The sequence below is a fragment of the Amblyomma maculatum genome, chromosome 2, assembly GCF_055883805.1.
Source record: "Amblyomma maculatum isolate TAMU_Amacu chromosome 2, ASM5588380v1, whole genome shotgun sequence".
NCBI lineage: Eukaryota > Metazoa > Arthropoda > Arachnida > Ixodida > Ixodidae > Amblyomma > Amblyomma maculatum.
Window position 1 is genome coordinate 133,559,177 of NC_139345.1, and position 18,415 is coordinate 133,577,591.

Sequence of the window (18,415 nt, forward strand, 5' to 3'; positions counted from 1 at the left end):
ATAGATGTCGGCTTCGGGAATTCAGCGACAGCGCGGAGTTTAGACGGATCCGGAAGGATGCCATCGTTGGACACTGAATGCCCTAAAATAGCGAGATGGCGAGCGGCGAAACGGCAATTTTTCAGATTGAGCTGCAGACCGGCATCGCTAAGACATTGCAAGACAGGTTCAAGGCGAGTTAGGTGGGTCGCAAAGTCTGATGAAAATACGACGATATCATATAAGTAGCAGAGACATGTGTGCCACTTCAAACCGCGAAGAATATTGTCCATCATGCGTTAAAAGGTGGCGGGCGCGTTACGCAGGCCACACGGCATGACGTTGAACTCATAGACCCCGTCAGGGGTGACAAAAGCTGTCTTGGGGCGATCGTCCTCAGCCATTGGAACTTGCCAGTAACCAGAACGTAAATCGATTGAAGAGAAAAATTCTGCTCCATGCAAGGTATCCAGCGCGTCGTCTATGCGTGGTAGCGTATAGACGTCCTTTCGTGTGATCGTATTAAGGCGGCGGTAGTCCATACAGAATCGAATAGACCCGCCTTTTTTCTTGACGAAAACGACCGGGGACGCCCGAGGGCTACTGGAAGGCTGAATGACACCCTTACTGAGCATCTCGTCCACTTGCTCATCATTGATGCGCCGCTCTGAGGCTAATACATGATAAAGACATTGGCGTAATGGGGCGTGCGTACCGGTATAGATGTGGTGGAGAACAGTTGATGTACGACCCAAGGATAGCTGCTGGATGTCGAAGGAAGCTCGGAATCGGTTCAGCAAGTCGAGGAGCTTGGCGCGTTGATCTGGAGCGAGAGCACTGTCGATGGCTTTGTCGAAGGCAGCCAGAGGCGACGACGGAGGCGAGGAACGAGGTGGGCTAAGGGCACTGACGCTGTCGGAGATTGTGTAGGTGCAGGTGGAGAGAAGCGGCGGGAAGGTTACAAAATTTTCTGATCGAACAGGCTCGGCATGCCCAACGCACTCCTCCCGTTGCAACGTGAGTGGATACAAAGAATCATTACTAATGGCGAGTTCGGTGCGTCCGCTTCGTACACTAAGGACGGCGCAGGGGAGGGGAAGACAGCGTCGCGAGACTAAAAGGGAAGATGGGGTGAAGAGCACTTTACAGTCTTGTAGAGAGGCACAGTTTATAGGCACAATCGCAGCAGATGAAGGTGGGATGTCAGTAGTATCCGCAACGTGGCATTTGGCTTCCCAAATAACGTTAGCGGCGGTCGGTGTGGTGCACAGCGGTGAAAGCTGAACTTCGGCACGAGCGCAATGAATTACGGCGCGATTGCGACGCAAAAAGTCCCATCCTAAAATAATGTCATGGGAGCATTCACGGAGAACGATAAAACTGATGACATATAGAACGTCCTGAATGGTGACTCGAGCCGTGCAGGTACCGAGCGGTGTGATGTGCTGCGCAGTGGCAGTGCGCAAAGAAATTCCAGAATACGGCAGAACAACTTTTTCGTAACAAGCGGTACAGTCTAACGTTAATAACCGACACAGCAGCACCAGTATCTACAAGCGCAAGAGGACAAACGTTTTCAATGGTATGTTCGATTAAATTATTAGGTGGCGAAGCAGGACTTTCACTTGTCGACGAAAGCACAGTTCTTGCCTGCGGAACTGCGTCTAGTGGTTTTCTGGTATTGGCGAGGTAGAGCGACGACGCATCGGTGACGGCGAGCGACGACCCGGACAGGTTTAGCGGTGGTCCTGCGAGAAGTGGTCAAAGTGAGACGAGGGCTGAGGTGGCGCACGAGGTGGGGACGGCGGCTGTGCGTAGGCAACCGGGCTCTGATCGAAAGCTTACGGTGTCGGGCGACGGCGGCACAGGCGTGCAACATGGCCAGGGAGACCACATGCAAAGCAAATTGGCCGGTTGTCAGATGTGCGCCAAGAGCGTAGAATAGGTGGCGCACGACGCTGACTGAAAAATGGGCGCTGAGGCAGTCCATACGATGGCAACGGTGTAGGAGGGGTTGGTCTTGCGGCAACCTCAGCATAAAACAGTGGAGTGGGTCCGGACGTCGGAATAGCGTCGGCATGAATGAACGGAGCTGTCAGTGGTGCGGAATGAAGACTAGGTTGTCGAGGGGGCGGATGTGCGTCGGCAACGTGTTCCTGAATAACCTGGCGTATGGTCGGAGCCAGGTGTGAGCTGGAATGCGGAATGTTGGGAATTAGTGATAATTGCCGTGTACCTTCTTCTCGTACGAAGTTTTTGATTTCTTGAATTAGTGTGGAGCTGACAGGGGCGTCAGACATAACCGCGATCGTGGCGTCAGGTTGTCGAGGGACGATGCGTTGCCGACGAAAGTCGTCGTAGTTTTGACACATCGTAACAACCGCACTTACAGTACGGGGCTCTTTTGCCATCAGTATGTTGAATACGCTTTCGTGGATGCCCATCATGATGCGGCGAATCTTCTCGGCTTCAGTGATCGATGCGTTTACACGATGACACAAATCTAAAACGTCTTCGATGTAGCTGATGAAGGTTTCTCCGGGCAGAGGCTCTTTATTTTTCTTTCCTTTTCATGCCTCAACATAATACATGTCTGCTGCCCCCGCTCGCGCAAACGGTGCTCGGCGCGAAGCTTGCGGACCGCAGGTCGACCGAAGACATCCACAAATCGGGATATGAACGAGGCCCAAGTTGGAATGTCAGCCTCGTGATTTGTGAACCACAACTTTGCTACTTGGGTCAGGTAGAAGATCACGTTGTTAAATTTTAGGATGTCATCCCACTTGTTGTGGGTGCTTACGCGTTCATACGAAGAAAGCCAGTTCTCGACGTCCTGATCGTCGGTACCGCTGAAGATCGGCGGGTCCCGCTGTCGAAGCACCCCGGTGCATGGAATAGAAGGGGCCGAGGGAGCGGGGCCGGTGGTGTTTGTGCTCGACTCAGTCATTGAAGTCAAAATTCGGCGGCTGCGGAGCTCCAGGGCGAGGAAATGAAAGATAAATCCCGCGACCTCCACCAAGTGTTACAAGTGCGAGAGGTACGGGGATCGATACCCCGCACCTCCACCAAGTGTTAAGCGGGGATCCAAGCACTGGTAGCGGGCAGAGGAAGAACCGGAGCGGTGGTGGCTTAACTTTGAGTCAGCTGGTCCGCAAAAGCACTTCCTCTTCCTCTTTCTTGGCTATCTGTCCGCTTAATCGGAACTTCTTATTTACATTGCCTGTAACATATACGTACCATAATCAACATTTTGATTTATTGTTGCGTCTTGGGTGGCTTTTCTTTAGCATCAAATCTATCTCCGCCTGAATTGCTTCCACCACTTCATTATACGTTCATGACCGATATGCGCCTTTTTATGTGGTCTCTATCTTTTTTGATATGGCATCAAACTATGGTCGTTCATATACCGAAATTCGCACGGTACGCTATGTTTCCCCTTCATGGATCACTGCCTTGTCGTGGCAGAGGGGCTTGCGAAACTCGATGAAGTCGTGAGCTCTGCTGTGTAGGGCCACCCAAGATAGACAGGTCACGGCAGAGAGTTCTGACAAAATGTGATTCACTGGAGAAGGTAATGGCAACCCACTCCAGTATTTCCTGCCAAGAAAACCCTATGGCCAGTCACAATACCATTATCGATATGGCGCCGGAAGATGAGCCCCCCAGCTTGGAAGGCGTCCCACATGTTACTGGGGATGAACAAAGGGCGATTCCTAGTAGCTCCAGGACGAATGAAGCGGCTGGGCTAAAGCCAAAAGGACGCTCAGGTGTGGATGTGCCGGGAAGCGACCGGAAAGTCCGATGTTGCAAGGAGATATATCACATAGCAACATGGAATGTAAGATCTATGACGCAAGGTAAACTGGATATCGTCAAGCGAGAAATGGACAGATTGAACATTGATATATTGGGTATCAGCGAACTCAAGTGGACCGGAATGGGAGAATTTAACTCCGGCGACCATTATGTCTTTTATTGTGGGCACGAATCCAAGAGAAGGAATGGGGTCGCTCTCATAGTAAACAGAAGAATGGGCAAAGCAGTGCTAGGGTACAACCCCAAAAACGACCGAATGATTTCACTTCGGATCCAAGGTCACCCTTTCAACATAACAGTTATCCAAGTCTATGCACCGACCACTGCTGCTGAAGAAGCTGACGTTGAGAGATTTTATGCGGACCTACAATGCCTTTTAGACCGCACCCCATCATCAGACGTCGTTTTTCTCATAGGAGACTGGAATGCTAAGGTCGGGAATGAAGAAATATCCGGAATTACAGGCAAGTTCAGTCTTGGTGAGCCAAATGAAGCTGGGCAGAGGCTAGTAGAGTTCTGTCAAGAAAACAACCTGACCATAGCGAATACTCATTTTCAACAGCACAAGAGGCGCCTGTACACATGGATTTCACCGGACGGTCTGTACAGGAATCAGATCGATTATATTATTTGCCGGCAGAGATGGAGAAGCGCTATACAAGCAGTAAAAACAAGGCCTGGGGCCGATTGTGGCACCGATCATCAGCTTCTTGTTGCCAAAATTAAGCTTCGATTGAGGAAAACGCAGAAAACTAGAAGGCCTTTCAGGTATGATCTGGATCAGATTCCATTAGAATATGCTGTGGAAGTGAGGAATCGATTTCAAGAATTAGATCTAGAAGACAAAGAGCCCGAAGAGATGTGGACTGATGTTCGTGATATAATACAAGAAGTTGCTACTAAGGTAGTTCCAAAGCAAAAGAAATGCAAAAAAGCAAACTGGTTATCTGAAGAGGCTTTGCAAATAGCTGAGGAAAGGAGGATGGCAAAAGGTATGGGGGAAAGAGAAAGATACAAGGTTCTCAATGCGGATTTTCAGAAAATAGCAAGGAGAGATAAGAATGCCTTCCTGAACATACAGTGTCAAGCAGTTGAGGACAACAGCCAATTAAGGAACACAAGAGCTCTGTATAAGACAATCAAAGATATCAAAGGAAGCTTCTGTGCTAAGCTGGGCGTGATAAAGGACAAACGAGGCAAGGACCTCACTGAAGCCTCAGAGATAAAGAAGAGGTGGCAGGAATACACAGAAGAACTGTACAAGAAGGACCCGGATGTGCAAACCCAACATAAGCCGGTTGTGATTACTGATCTCGAGCCGGGCATCCTGAAGAGTGAAGTTGAATGGGCCTTAGCCAGCCTTGCTAAGAACAAAGCTAGCGGAATTGATGGTATTCCAGCTGAGTTGCTTCAAAACCTCAACCACGACGCTGTTAACACACTGCATACATTATGTCAAAAGATTTGGACAACCCTGCAGTGGCCACAGGATTGGAGGAGGTCAGTTTACATCCCCATTCCAAAGAAAGGCAGTGCCAAAGATTGTTCCAACTACCGCACGATCGCGCTTATTTCGCATGCTAGCAAGGTGATGTTAAAAATCCTGCAAGGTAGGCTGCAGCAGTATGTGGATCGGGAGCTTCCGGACGTGCAAGCTGGGTTTCGCAAGGGCAGAGGAACTAGAGACCAAATTGCCAACCTTCGCTGGATCATGGAAAAAGCAAGAGAGTTCCAGAAACCCATTTACTTCTGCTTTATTGATTATGCGAAAGCGTTTGACTGCGTAGATCACAGCAGATTGTGGCAAGCTCTCCAAGAGATGGGAGTTCCAATTCACCTCATCTGTCTCCTCAGGAACCTTTATGAAGGGCAAGAGGCCACAGTCAGAACTGGGCATGGTCTTACTGATTGGTTTCCGATTGAGAAAGGGGTGAGGCAAGGCTGCATACTGTCGCCCTGCCTATTTAACCTATATGCAGAGTGCATCATGAGAAAGGCCGGTCTGGACGAGTCTTCAGCTGGAGTGAAGATTGCTGGAAAACGTATCAACAACCTTAGATATGCGGATGATACCACTTTAATGGCAGAAAGTGAAGTGGAACTCAAGAGACTTCTGATGCGCGTACAAGAAGAGAGTGAGAAGTTTGGGCTTAAACTGAACATTAAAAAGACGAAGATCATGGCGTCTTGCCCTATCAAGTCCTGGAGCATCAATGGACAAGAAGTGGAAGCTGTGACAGATTTTCTGTTCTTGGGCGCCAAGATTACCTCGGAAGGAGACTGCAGCCATGAAATTAGGAGACGCCTGCTTCTGGGAAAGAGAGCAATGGTTAGCCTTGACCGCCTAGTAAAGAGCAGAGACATTAGTCTGCCAACCAAGATCCGTATAACTCGTGCTATGGTCTTTCCAGTTGTGATGTATGGATGCGAGAGTTGGACTGTGAAAAAGGCTGACCACCGAAGAATTGACGCGTTTGAATTGTGGTGCTGGCGAAGACTCTTAAGAGTTCCTTGGACTGCCAGAAGATCAAATCAGTCGATATTGTCGACCATAAACCCTGACTGCTCATTGGAGGGTCAAATTCTAAAGTTAAAGCTCAGCTACTTTGGTCATCTGATGAGAAGAGAGGAGTCGCTGGAGAAAGATTTGATGTTGGGAAAGGTTGAGGGTCGCCGGAGAAGGGGCAGGCAGCGAACGCGATGGTTAGATGGCATTCTCGAGGCATTGCAGATGAAGCTATGTGATGTTAAGAAGATAGTGAGAGACCGGAAGGCGTGGCGTGACATGGTCCATAGGGTCACGAAGAGTCGGACACGACTGAACGCCTGAACTGAACTGAACTGAACGCTATGTTTCCGCGGTTTAGCGTTATCCTTCCCGCTATACCCACATTTACCATTAAACGTTTATGGTCGCTTCCAATATAAATTTTTGTTTTCTTCGTCTTTTTTCATCACATCCAGTCTTTCATATAACCCTCTCATCATTATGTGGTAGTCAATGCTTGAGAAGGAAACTTCAGATTCTCACGTGATTACACCATCACACTTTCTTCTCTGTTTAAATAATAAGGTCTTGCTGCTCACAAATTGTCAACATAATTTTTCCGGAGCAGTCTACAGTTTCATCAAGTTTTTTTACGTGAGCATCCATATCTCCTAGAATGTGCATCACTTTTGCCTCGCATTTTCCCGATATTTTTCGATAGACATTTCGTAAAGTTTCTCTTCTCGACCGGCTGTTGCTTCCTGTGTCCAAGTACACTTCACTTAATCGTGCGTCTTTACCAGCCATGTTGCATTCAGCCCATACATGCTCCTCAGACTCTTTGGTCACTCGCTGCCAAATAATTCCATCTCTAATAAACACTCCTATGCCAGCACCTTTGCATTCACCCCCCCCCCCCCCCCCCCGTCTATTACAACATTCCCAACGGCAGCAAGAGATAAGCAGGGCGCTGTCGAGATCCCTAAGGTGCGTTTCTTTAAAGCCATATATCGTATTATCCTCTGCTTGTATCTGTTGCTTGATTTCAAGCCACTCTGCTATTTTTGTCCCCCCATATTTGTGTAAGCAATATTGTTCCCCTAATCTTCTTTGTCCGTTTTGCGACTAGTCTCGTTCTGCTCAGGTATGAATCTCAGGCATGGGTTGTAAGTGCCGCCTCGCGTCAAATGATAAAATAGGTGCTGAACACAATCAGTGAATGAGGAGCTGTCCGCAATGTGGTGCGCGCATTGCAAGACTCGCATGCGTAGACCTCTACGGAGAACTAATCGCGCCACAATAAATTGAACACTTAAAATTCTAGGGTGTCATTTCGGAAATTCGCTTCATCTTGATGAAAATCTAGATTTTGATTCATCTCGTGTATCGACATTTGCAACCTTGCTTGCCGGTAACACTCTGGAACGCCGGCGCCCTGCCAAATGGGAAAATATGTAGCTCTCAGATGGTAACATGGAAATCGAACCTGAAGCCATTTCATCACGAGTCAGGCATGTAACCTTTAGGTCATGCAGGTATTTCCGAATCCGTGGTTGAAGGGTGCTTTATATCTACTTGGAATGATCTGTCGCATAATATGGCAGGTTGGTGCTGTAGCCTGGTATGTTTGAGATGACGTGCGATATTATAGGCGCACACAAATTTCGGAATAACTGTTTAGCAAAGACGAAAAGATGTAAATAGCAAAGGGTAGGACGTGACGGGAGACTTTATCATGGTCCCTGCCTATAGTCATGTCCGCCTCGGGGAAGGCTGGAGTTGATAAGCAATTTCTCATTGATGTTGGAGAGAATGATCAGTAGATCATATTGTATGCGACGTCAGGTCGAAGAATGTTGAAAAGCAGCTGCTGGCGAAGAAACACCTTACTCTACAAGAAGCAGAGGCACTCGCATTAGCTGCAGAAAGCGCGTAATTTGACGGCCAGTGCATGACTGGTAACCCCTAAGAAGGGATAGTAAACAGGAGCGCTCAAAGCCGTAAGCCCAATATAAAGAAGCGGACCTCTGGTGCACAGAATGAATGCTAGCCTTCGCTGAGTCGACCTTGACTATCCGCAGTCTCATCACATCTCTTCAGGCGTTCTTTCAGGTTTGCGTAGAGTAGCTATGATTAAGTTTGCTAAAAAAATATGCACCACCACATCGCTCATACGCTGGTTCTGTCGAAGACGTCGAACATGCCGTAGCCGCCAGTGGATCTATCAAACTGTTTGCTAATACCAATTAAAACTTAAGATACGATTGAGTGTCACTTGAAGAACAGTTAGATGGATAAAATACAGTAGGCTCATCTGTTTGAACATCTTTACCTTAGCCATATTACAAAACTAAACCACTTCGGAAGTACAGTACAGTTTTCGCAGTACCGCAATAAAGAGCACATTTATAACTTAAATATTTAATTCAATACGACGCAATTCTTGTAATAATGTATGATTTCAATCATTTTCCCACTGCTATTTTACCATGTCGTCTATTACGGAGCAGGCGGACAAGACAGGTTCTTCATACTTGAGAACATCCTTTCTGACGCTACCCCATATACAGAAAAAACAATTGACTACTGCTTCAGTGAAGAGTAATTATTGTTTGGAACATGCTGGAGCACAAATTAAACATTCAAGTTTTATTTTATGGTCCTTATTTTTCTTTTACTTTCTGCATTTCATTATGACACAAATCCGGTAGGCATGTTTCTTATCACTATACTGCATACTTATAGAATAAGCGCATCACGACAGATGTTACAATCATGTTGTTTCATAAGTATTACATTTTAGCCAAACAATTCAAGTTAGATTGCAGCGTATTAATTGGGTATTCATTTAAAATTAGCGCACTTTTTATTGTTAGCATGTTCCAACCTTTATTCATTCTACTGATAATTATCTTGAGTTCTAAAAAAAATTGAAATTTACTTACTAAACTCACATAATGAATAACACACCTGCTTCCGAGACAAATAAACATAAGTGAACTCTAGCATTGGCCTTTCAACATTTTAGGAGCTAGTTTTTAGGAGGAGCCTGTTCTTTGCGTGAGCGGTGTTTCGTTGACCCCTGTGTTGCCCTAACCGGTGGGCAGCTATTAGTGTGGCCTGGGGAGCGACTCGTTCGAAATATGCGCTGAGCAGCTAGGCCGCAGGAATGCACTTGACTTCCTGCAAATCGTCATAGCCATCCGGAACGAAGACGTCTCGAACAGCGTGGTAATTGGGAGGGCTGATGTTCCGAAAGTCCTCTTAATGCTACTGAGTGCTAAACTTAGGTAAGGCGAATTTCAAGTGTATCCGGAATAGTGTGCCCAAATGGATTCTCTAATGAAGCGCTTCAGGCGACTGAAAATATTAGTAAAAACTACTGCCTGAAGCCAAGTATACGTAGCATCGGAAGAGAGGAAGGGGAAAGTGTAAGGTACAATGAGGTAGCGGAATGAAGGCAACGTTGGTTCGTATAGGGGAGGCAACATCATGAGCATGCCTGTGTCATGTGAAATTTAAAAGATCTCATGAATTTTGATGCGCGAGGTTCGTGTCCGGAGTGTCCTTCTACCAGCTCGGCAGCAATTAGATGAAAATATATGGGTCTCTAGCCCGTGACGCTTAATTTGATATGATGACTAGAGAACGAAGAGAAGCCTGGATAACTTTGTTAAAACGGGACTTATGTCGTATGTCCTTTTATACAACGCTGCAGCTCACGACTTCACAGTATGTAGGTGAAATTTTTTGCGGTAGTTGATCATGGCCCTACGCGGCTGGTACTGGTAGGTCACTGCCGTTTGCGGCGGGGGCTAGCCTGCCACCAAATGTTTATCTGTTGTAGGCCATCGTTGCACCCGTAACTCTTTCGGTGAAGGACGATGGCTGTGTGACTCGCGTCTTTCTCTCCCTTTTCTTTTTCTTTCTTCTCTATTTTCTCTTCTGTTCACGCGAGGCAGCGGAAATGACTCAGCTATAGAGCCAGTAGCAGGCCTGTACATTTTTTTCTATGTTCCTTCAGTCGCAACAACTACAGCATAGTATGTATGTTTAAGAATACTTGTGATAAAACGGTGGTACGGTGTAAGAGAGGTGCGATTTAATCAGTAGCGAATGCTGTCAGCGATCCAATAACGTAGCCCCATCATACCCCTAAGGGCAGGCTTTATTAAAATGCGTCATTTATAACTAACAAGAACTGGATAAAATGACTACCAATTACTGGATGGTAGCAAGAGACAGGTATATAAGGCAGGCTCAATACCCCTGCACACTGTATAACTCGAATACCTGGAGACATGTGCTGAAATTTTGCATGGCTGCTGGGCGCTTGGCAGGACAAGGGGAAGGGCGTCCAGGCAGTGCCTGCTCTTTGCCGCTATTTGAGCGCCAGCGGACTTGATTCGCGCTTGTAAAGCAAGCTGGTGTGTCTGTATATATATTTCATATGCCTTCTCCCACATCGTCACCCATCATGACCTTCTTTCTTCTCTCCGTCCCCTTCCCCAGTGCAGAGTAGCAGGCCAGATTTGAATTATTCGGGCCAACCTCTCTGCCTTTTCCTTTCAATAAATCCATCTATCTTGCATGACCGAGGACATTATTCATAGGCTCATTTTTTCTTACAGCTATGCTCTCTTTAATCGAACGAGCATACACTTTGTTGCTCCTTTAGGCCGACGAGTTGCGCCGAAAGGGCTTATCCTCAGTAGACTAATGCTTATTACTCTTCCCTAACTATGACGTTGCCAAAATCGACAGTTTCGAAAATAGCGTGGTTTGGAAAGCACTCTAAATTTGGAAAGCACGCGTACTAGCAGGCTAAAGCACAACATTACAGCTTTAGCCTGCTAAGCTATCCTGCTGAATATAGGTATCAGGATGTGCTATTTTCGTTTGCCCGTCGCATCTTGCGTCACTAGGCAAATTCTTCGTGCAACTGGAAATACTCCTTGGAGTAAAACATATATATATATAGCGTGATTTGTTGATCTTCATTCCCCATTTGGAAACATCAGCGGAGCAACCAAAGCTAGTGACTGAGCCTACTGATTGTCTATGTCTGTATTTCTTGGCCGCCATCCCTACCGGCAGCTATGTTCGCTGCCTTCATTTGTGAAAAGACCTGCAATGCTAAAATCACCTTGGATTCTTCTTCCTATCTTATCAGAGCCATAAAAGCGAGATAAATTAATCGAGTATACGTTTTCGCGTGCACTTTTATAGGAGAAATCTACTCACCCTTTGTCTTCACTCGTGTTGAACCATTTGGTCGCATAGAGCGCAGTTTTCGCAGTTTCATTTGTGGAATTGCGAGCGGCCATGGTACACCTGATTATGTCATTACCATAAGGGTCAAAATTTCGTTTTCTGATGTACATATTTTCCCCTTCTCCTCCAATGAACTGGAAGCATATGGAAGAAATTATTGGTGAGATGTGCATTTCTGATTACTCACTTTAGGTGAGTTAAAATTGTTACTTTTGCAGCTGCTGTTGAAAAATCCGAATGCCGATGTAGCCAAAACAGTAATTTATAACCAACTAAACGTAAAAGAACTGAGTCATCGTTTATAAAGGGACATCCGCTCTCCCTGTTACATATTTACCTACCGTGCCTTCACAATTGAATGATTCCTTTTGGCATAATGCTTATCGCGTGCCTCACTTCGACCTCTTACTAGTGGTGCGGCCCTTGCGTCTAGTAAATTACAGACCTAGATCTCATATCCCCACTGACATTTCAATTTCTATATCTCGTGGCCCTCGCAAATAGCATAAGCAGTTTGCTCGGGCCAGCGAGGAGGACCTCAAACTGCGCTAGACTAGGGCGATTTATCTTCGGCAATACAGATTTTTTTTCACAGCTTCAGGCGACTTGGTACTCACGACGTAACCGCCACAACACGCCTCTTTCTCGTATCTATTCAGCCACACATGTCACTGCTTGTCATGTGAACATGGTAGCTTGCTGTTCTGAGTTGATGTTGTAACTGGGGGATGAACTTTCTGATACCTTCCAGCGGCCACGAATTACAGAGGCTAGCGACAAACGCCTCTTTATATAGGTGCGTTCGTAGCGAGCGGAGGTGCGTCAAAGGCCGTATAGCGGAGGCGCTCCGAAAAACGGTGCGCTTAAGGAGGTGCCGGTCCTACTGCGGCGCGGCCGCCTAGCGACAGTAAAGGTATGATGGACCGAAAAACCACAGGCATAGCACTCTCGAGGGCACCCGCGCTTGCGAGCAAGCGTGCCCGATCGTGGCACGAAATGGAACAGAGAACAGATATCGTTCCCATATTGTATTAACTGTGTGCACGGGAAATATAGAATGACAAGATGCGACCATGTATCGCACTAGAAAAAAGCGACTTTACATATTCAAAAGCTTAAATTAGTTTTCTTCGCCAAAATCGCAATATTGCATGTTTGTTTTATGTTTCCAAAAGAGCCCAGTTTACCACCACTGGTTGTGTCAGCATGTGCATTGTTAATATCAAACAAATAAATTGTACATATATTCATTCCAAGCGTTGCATACCAACAAAGCAGTGCAAGTATAGTACGCGTAAATGCATTCGTTCGATATACCTGGTGGTTGGCATCTGATACAAGAAAGCACATGTTGCCGTGCAATAGATAAACAAAATACACGATGAATTATTTACACTATCTTTACTGGAAGAACCAGCGTCTTTGAAACGCACTTACGCCTCTCCACAGCACATGAAGGTAACAAGTTCAACACCACCAACCACAGCGGCTGTAGCTGACTTCATGGCTAACACAATCAGCAGAAGAAATGAGTCCATGGACCTGGAGCTGCATGCAGGTAAGTTCCTCGTCTCACGAAGAGGCGTGGAACCAGCATGAATGAGATGAACAGCGTACAAAAGCCGCACAGAACAATCGCGACTGTGGCCGATAAGTCAACGCGCAGAGAATTAACGGTGTTAGGCTACACAGGCCCCCGATTTAAACGTCGGTTCCATTTTAAAACGAGCGGAGTCGCAAAGGTTACAGCTGTGCGCGCGAGGCGGAGCCACGCCGCGCAGCTGGCAGCGCCGACGGTGCGAGGGGAAAATCCAAGCGCGAGAGAGAAATGCTTCTCCCATTTATGCTCTTTCGCCTCCGTGTATAGACCGCTTTTGCGGGGAGGAGGAAAATAGCCTCGAACGGGAACGCGTTGCGCGGCTCCTCCTGTCTGGTATGTGGGGACGCGAGGATAGCAGCGGGGGCGGCAGGGCATTCTACGGAGAAAGGGCACACGTTGCAGTCTTTTGCACACAGAGTGCCTTGAATAGCCGCAAAGTATCTAAGCCGATTAGATGATGTGAGCGATGTGCTTTTTTCCCTGTTCTTTCTTTATTCGCCCCTTTCTTTCCTTCATTTCCCTGATCGTTTTATTTCCGCCGGCCGCAGTTTAGCAGCTAAGAGTGCCGCGGTTAACGCAATTTTTTTTTTACTCAGTTGTATGCATTAACAAAGAAAATAACAACCAAAAGGAGATGATTAGCAGAAGGTAAAAGATAAACAGCGGTGGTATGCACGTGTGTTGCTCTACACTGTTCCACTTGCAACTCACTGAATTGGGCGAAGACGAGCAGCTTCTGAATTTTAAGCCCCAACCGAAAATGTTTCGCTTTGGCAGCGTTTTGTGCGAGTTCCGAACACTGTGTTTGTAGAGTAGGGATGAGAAAAACTGAATAGCCGTGCAACAACGGCAGACTTTGGGCAATAAGCGGATGATATTCCTTGCGGCAAATATTTACGAGATGCCGCCAGGTAAGGATGAACTATTTCGATTCAGTCACCTGAGGTTAACGCAAGTATGAAAGAACCTGTCCCACTTGAAGACAACAATATACTAATAAATTGGTTGTCAACTTATTTAGTGAAACAACGCTAATTTGTTTTTCGAAAACACGCATCTCGTAATATTTTGCTGCCGATAATAAATGGGAATGTCATCACAGGAATAGCAGCGATTGCTTGCAGTAAGCAAACCTTGCAACGAAAAATGGACTATATAATTGTTGACAAAAGCAACTTTTGATGAGGTCATTATGGGACATAATTTAGGGTCCATATTCCATAGGTATCATTTGTCCATTTTGTCTTGTATTTTAATGTCAGCATGATGGCAGCGTCAGACAATCGCAACTAACGCCCAGTCAGAAAAATTGCAGGATAGCAGATTCCGCTGTTGACAAGCCATCGCCACTTCCCGCACATACCGGCAAACAGGTAGTTGAGTCATGTAGGCAATGCTGAAATCCGATTGCCTGGCAATGGACGCTTGAACACCCTACCTGATTGTCACCCAAAAAAAGTAGCCAGGGTAGAGTAAACGGATCCGAAATGGATAACGGTTACTGAAGAATAGAACCCCAGTGAAGTGTGGGAACTTCCACAGTAGCCGCTCAAGCAGTAAAGAGTATATGAATGATGGGTTGACCCAACAAATCTAGCGCGACTAGCATTGATCCTAAACGTGACATGAAACGGCTATATTCGCTTTCTTTCTTTCCTCACATTGTTATGGTAAGCCGTCTGTAGAAATCATTTAAGAATAAAAAGTAGATCGAAAGCTGCCATTACTGCCAGGGGTGCGCCGCCGCCTCTCTGTGCCACATAAAAGTTACACACTAATTGTAATCAGGCTTGTAGCCTTCAGCCGACCTGACCAGGAGCATAATTTTTTTGTCATTTCTGACCGAATGGCTTCGCTGCTACTGAAAACTTTTTCTTTCAGCTAGGTACTTTCAGAAAGCAAAACTTTGCACGCGAAAGCTCCAAAATGCCGATTTCCGCAACTTGTCGCCTATTCCGCAGATGGGACCCCACATACCAGCATGGCGGTTATTCACAACTCGGCCACTAGATGACGCCACATACACACAATGGCAGCGCCCATGATAAAACGGTCTATAAGGAGATGGAGATAATTAAACGGGACTGAAGTGTCTCTTAGTTTCCGTGGCCTGTTTGTAAGCTTTGATAAGTACTTAATGGGGTTCACAAAGGGCAAAGCCGCTCCCCAGTTCGTGAACCCTGAGACAATCATGTGTACCTAGGCATTTCTCTGAACTCTAGTGTCAGAGACCGTTAAATGTGTGTTTTGGTATATTTGCGTCCGCATTGCTGTTCTTCAAGGATTATTCACGTGGATTTTTGATCGATTCTACTCCCCCTGTATGCCCGTGCTGCAAACCGAGAATACGTCGAAACCTGTACCTGAGTCCGGTTTAACCGGTTGAACCATTAAAGTGCTCTTCGATTAGCTCTTGGCGTCTGCCGTGTAATCGCTGTAGTTTTCGGCAGGGAATCCTAGATATACAGGTAATACTTTACCAGCAGACTTTCTTTTAATACGAATACATTTGTTTCAAAAAAAATAACATTGCTGCCACAGTATTTAGAAATGGCGCCAGAACAAAAAACACTTTCTCTGGCCCATGCATGAGAGTACTATACCACTGCCACTCTTTTATGTGTATTGCTGTTATATAAACAAAACAATCGACTGGCCGAATTGTCAAAACTGACCCAGTTCACAAATAATACATCTCATCATAAAATCTTTATATTAGTCTCTTTCTGTATTCCACTGTGAAATTCAGGTACGTATGTTCACGTGTTTTCGAAATGAGATTTGCCTACAATACCGACTCCAAAATTCTATTGGAGAGTTGTAACTGAAGATCAGCATGTCGGGCAGTCTTTCGGCGATTTCACATGCTATTCAATTTAAAAGCATTATCATATCATACAAATCTCCTTCGTCATTCTCTGTAGGTATAAGCCGAATTCGTTGAGGGCTGAAGGGAAAAATTCTCAAAGATGTCTCCGTCCCAAAAATCTACAATTACGTGTACAACAGTCTCCAGCTTTTTGCATCAAACAGCGGACACCTCATGGTAAACAGATTTTCTTTTCCGCCGTCCACGCACTCACGTACAGATCCGCACATGCTAACAAAAAGATCAATGTGTTTATTGATAGGAACGGTAGACAGGTAGGGTGGAATGATTAAATTCTGGCCTGCTACTCTGAACTCGGGAAGAACGACGAAAGAAGGTCATAATGGGTGACGATGCGGGAGAAGGCATATGGAGGCGGGAGAAGGAAGCTTAGGCAGAGTAACATATCTAGAGCACCCCAAGGCAAGAGACCCGCTACTACGAACCGACACATAACCGGTATGACAACAGTCGGCGCGACGCTCTCAGTGGAGACTACTTGCCTGCGCCATATTTTCGCAGACTTCTTGTGTGCTATGGCTGCGACCAACCTGGCCACTTCTCAAGATCATGGTCTCACCGTTAAGCATCGCGTTACGGCTACGACTCCATGAACTACCCTGAGCAACAAGGTTGAAATCCTGGCTCTTCTCGTCGTTCGCGCTACCCCCCCCCCCTCCCCCTGATTTTGGGGACCCATGGCAAGCACCATTGCGGGATATTTCACCGGCATCGAACAGAAGTATGACACCACCTCCAGCTTCCTGCGCGCGCCGTTCTCCACTGCCCCGGCGCCGCTCACCGCCGCCGGGAAACTAGTAGGCGCGACCAATGGGAGTGAGGCCGCTGGACCTTCGCCGCTGGAAGAGATACCCCCGCCTGTGCTGATGTTACTGAACAAAGTCCACGTTTTATGATGGGGGCTTTAGTTGATAGCGGGGACACCATATCCGTAATGAGTGTTGCATTTAAGCGTCGCCTCGGAAGAAAAGTGTTATTTAAGTGGGATAAAAGTGTTCAGTTTTTTGTTGTGAGTGGCGAACCATTGCTTGCTGCTGGAGTGTGCAGTGCTGAAGATTCTTTGTGTGGTGAAGTGTTCCGTGCGGAAATGGCAGTGCTTGTCCGATTACGCACGACCTCATGCTTGAGCTCGAGGTTTTGAAGATGTGTGGCGCCAATGTCGACTACCAAACTGGTGAACTTAGTGTCGGTAAATGTGGTATCCCTGGTCTGATAGAAGACTCGTGTAGGGATGTGAGTGCGTTTTGCGTTTCTGAGAATACAGTTGTGCCTACATCGCCGGATGTATGTGTACAGGTTTCCTCCCGCAATGCCACCCTGGACATGTCTGAAGCGACTTTAGAGCCGGTGCACCTCACCTGCCTCAAGAAAAATGTCTTAATTCCTGATGCTATTGTGTCTGTTGCCAAAGGCCGCGCTACAATTGTGGCTCAACGGAACCTATTGTTCTTCCCATAGGTTTGAAACTTGCATCCTGCAATAATGACCTGCCAATATCTGTTAACTTGGTTACCGATGCCATACACAAAGCAATGACTGATATCCAAGATGAATCGCAATTGCTTCGCATGATTGAACCCTCGCTCACAACGAAGGACCGCCGTGCAATGCTGGCCATTCTAGGACAACACTCCTCCTTGTTTGACTTTTCCGAACCAGGTGGCCCACCTTTAATTCCTGCTTTACGTATTCGACACAGGATCGACACTGGCACCTCGCATTCGATTCGACAGACACCCTATCCAGTGTCACTGTCTGAACGAAAGGTGATAAATGAACAAGTGAAGGAGATGTTAACGAAGGGCGTTATCCAAGAGTCGTCGAGTCCTTGGGCTTCCCTATTGATTCTTGTCAGGAAGAAGGATGGCACACGGCTTTTTGCGTTGACTACCGTCGTCTAAATGCAGTCACTAGGAAAGAAGTGTACCCTCTTCCCCGTATAGATGACGCCATTGACTCTCTTTTTTCTGCCTCTTACTTTCCCGCCATTGACCTCAGATCGGGCTATTGGCAAACACCTCTCCACCCGGCGGACAGAAAAAAATTAGTATTTATCACATCCGAAGGCCTTTAAATGAAGAGGAAATGAGGGTGCTCTTTATAATACATGAAGGAAGGAAGCCAACAGTCGGCGAGGCCAAGGAAAGCATAAGGGATTGTACTTTGGCATTTTTTAAATTTATACTTCGGTAAACACATAAATTAGTAATGTAATATCTGTTTAGGGAAAGATAAATAAACTCAAAGTAGAAGGAAAAACAACGTGCCAATGATGGGAACCGAACCCACGACCTCCCAATATCGCGTCCGGTGCTCTTCCAACTGAGCTACATCGGCCGCTGTCCCCCCTGATACTTTCTTGGCT

At 46.6% G+C, this 18,415-nt stretch overlaps 1 long non-coding RNA gene across 1 annotated transcript in view; it reads right to left on the bottom strand.

The window, feature by feature from the left end:
* LOC146199927 (uncharacterized) overlaps nt 1-11,691 on the bottom strand; it is a 51,565-nt gene extending 39,874 nt beyond the window's left edge. Inside the window, exon 1 of the long non-coding RNA XR_014704778.1 lies at nt 11,531-11,691. This is a non-coding gene — a long non-coding RNA (uncharacterized LOC146199927). The remainder of the gene's footprint in view (nt 1-11,530) is intronic.
* Nucleotides 11,692-18,415: the final 6,724 nt, after the last annotated feature.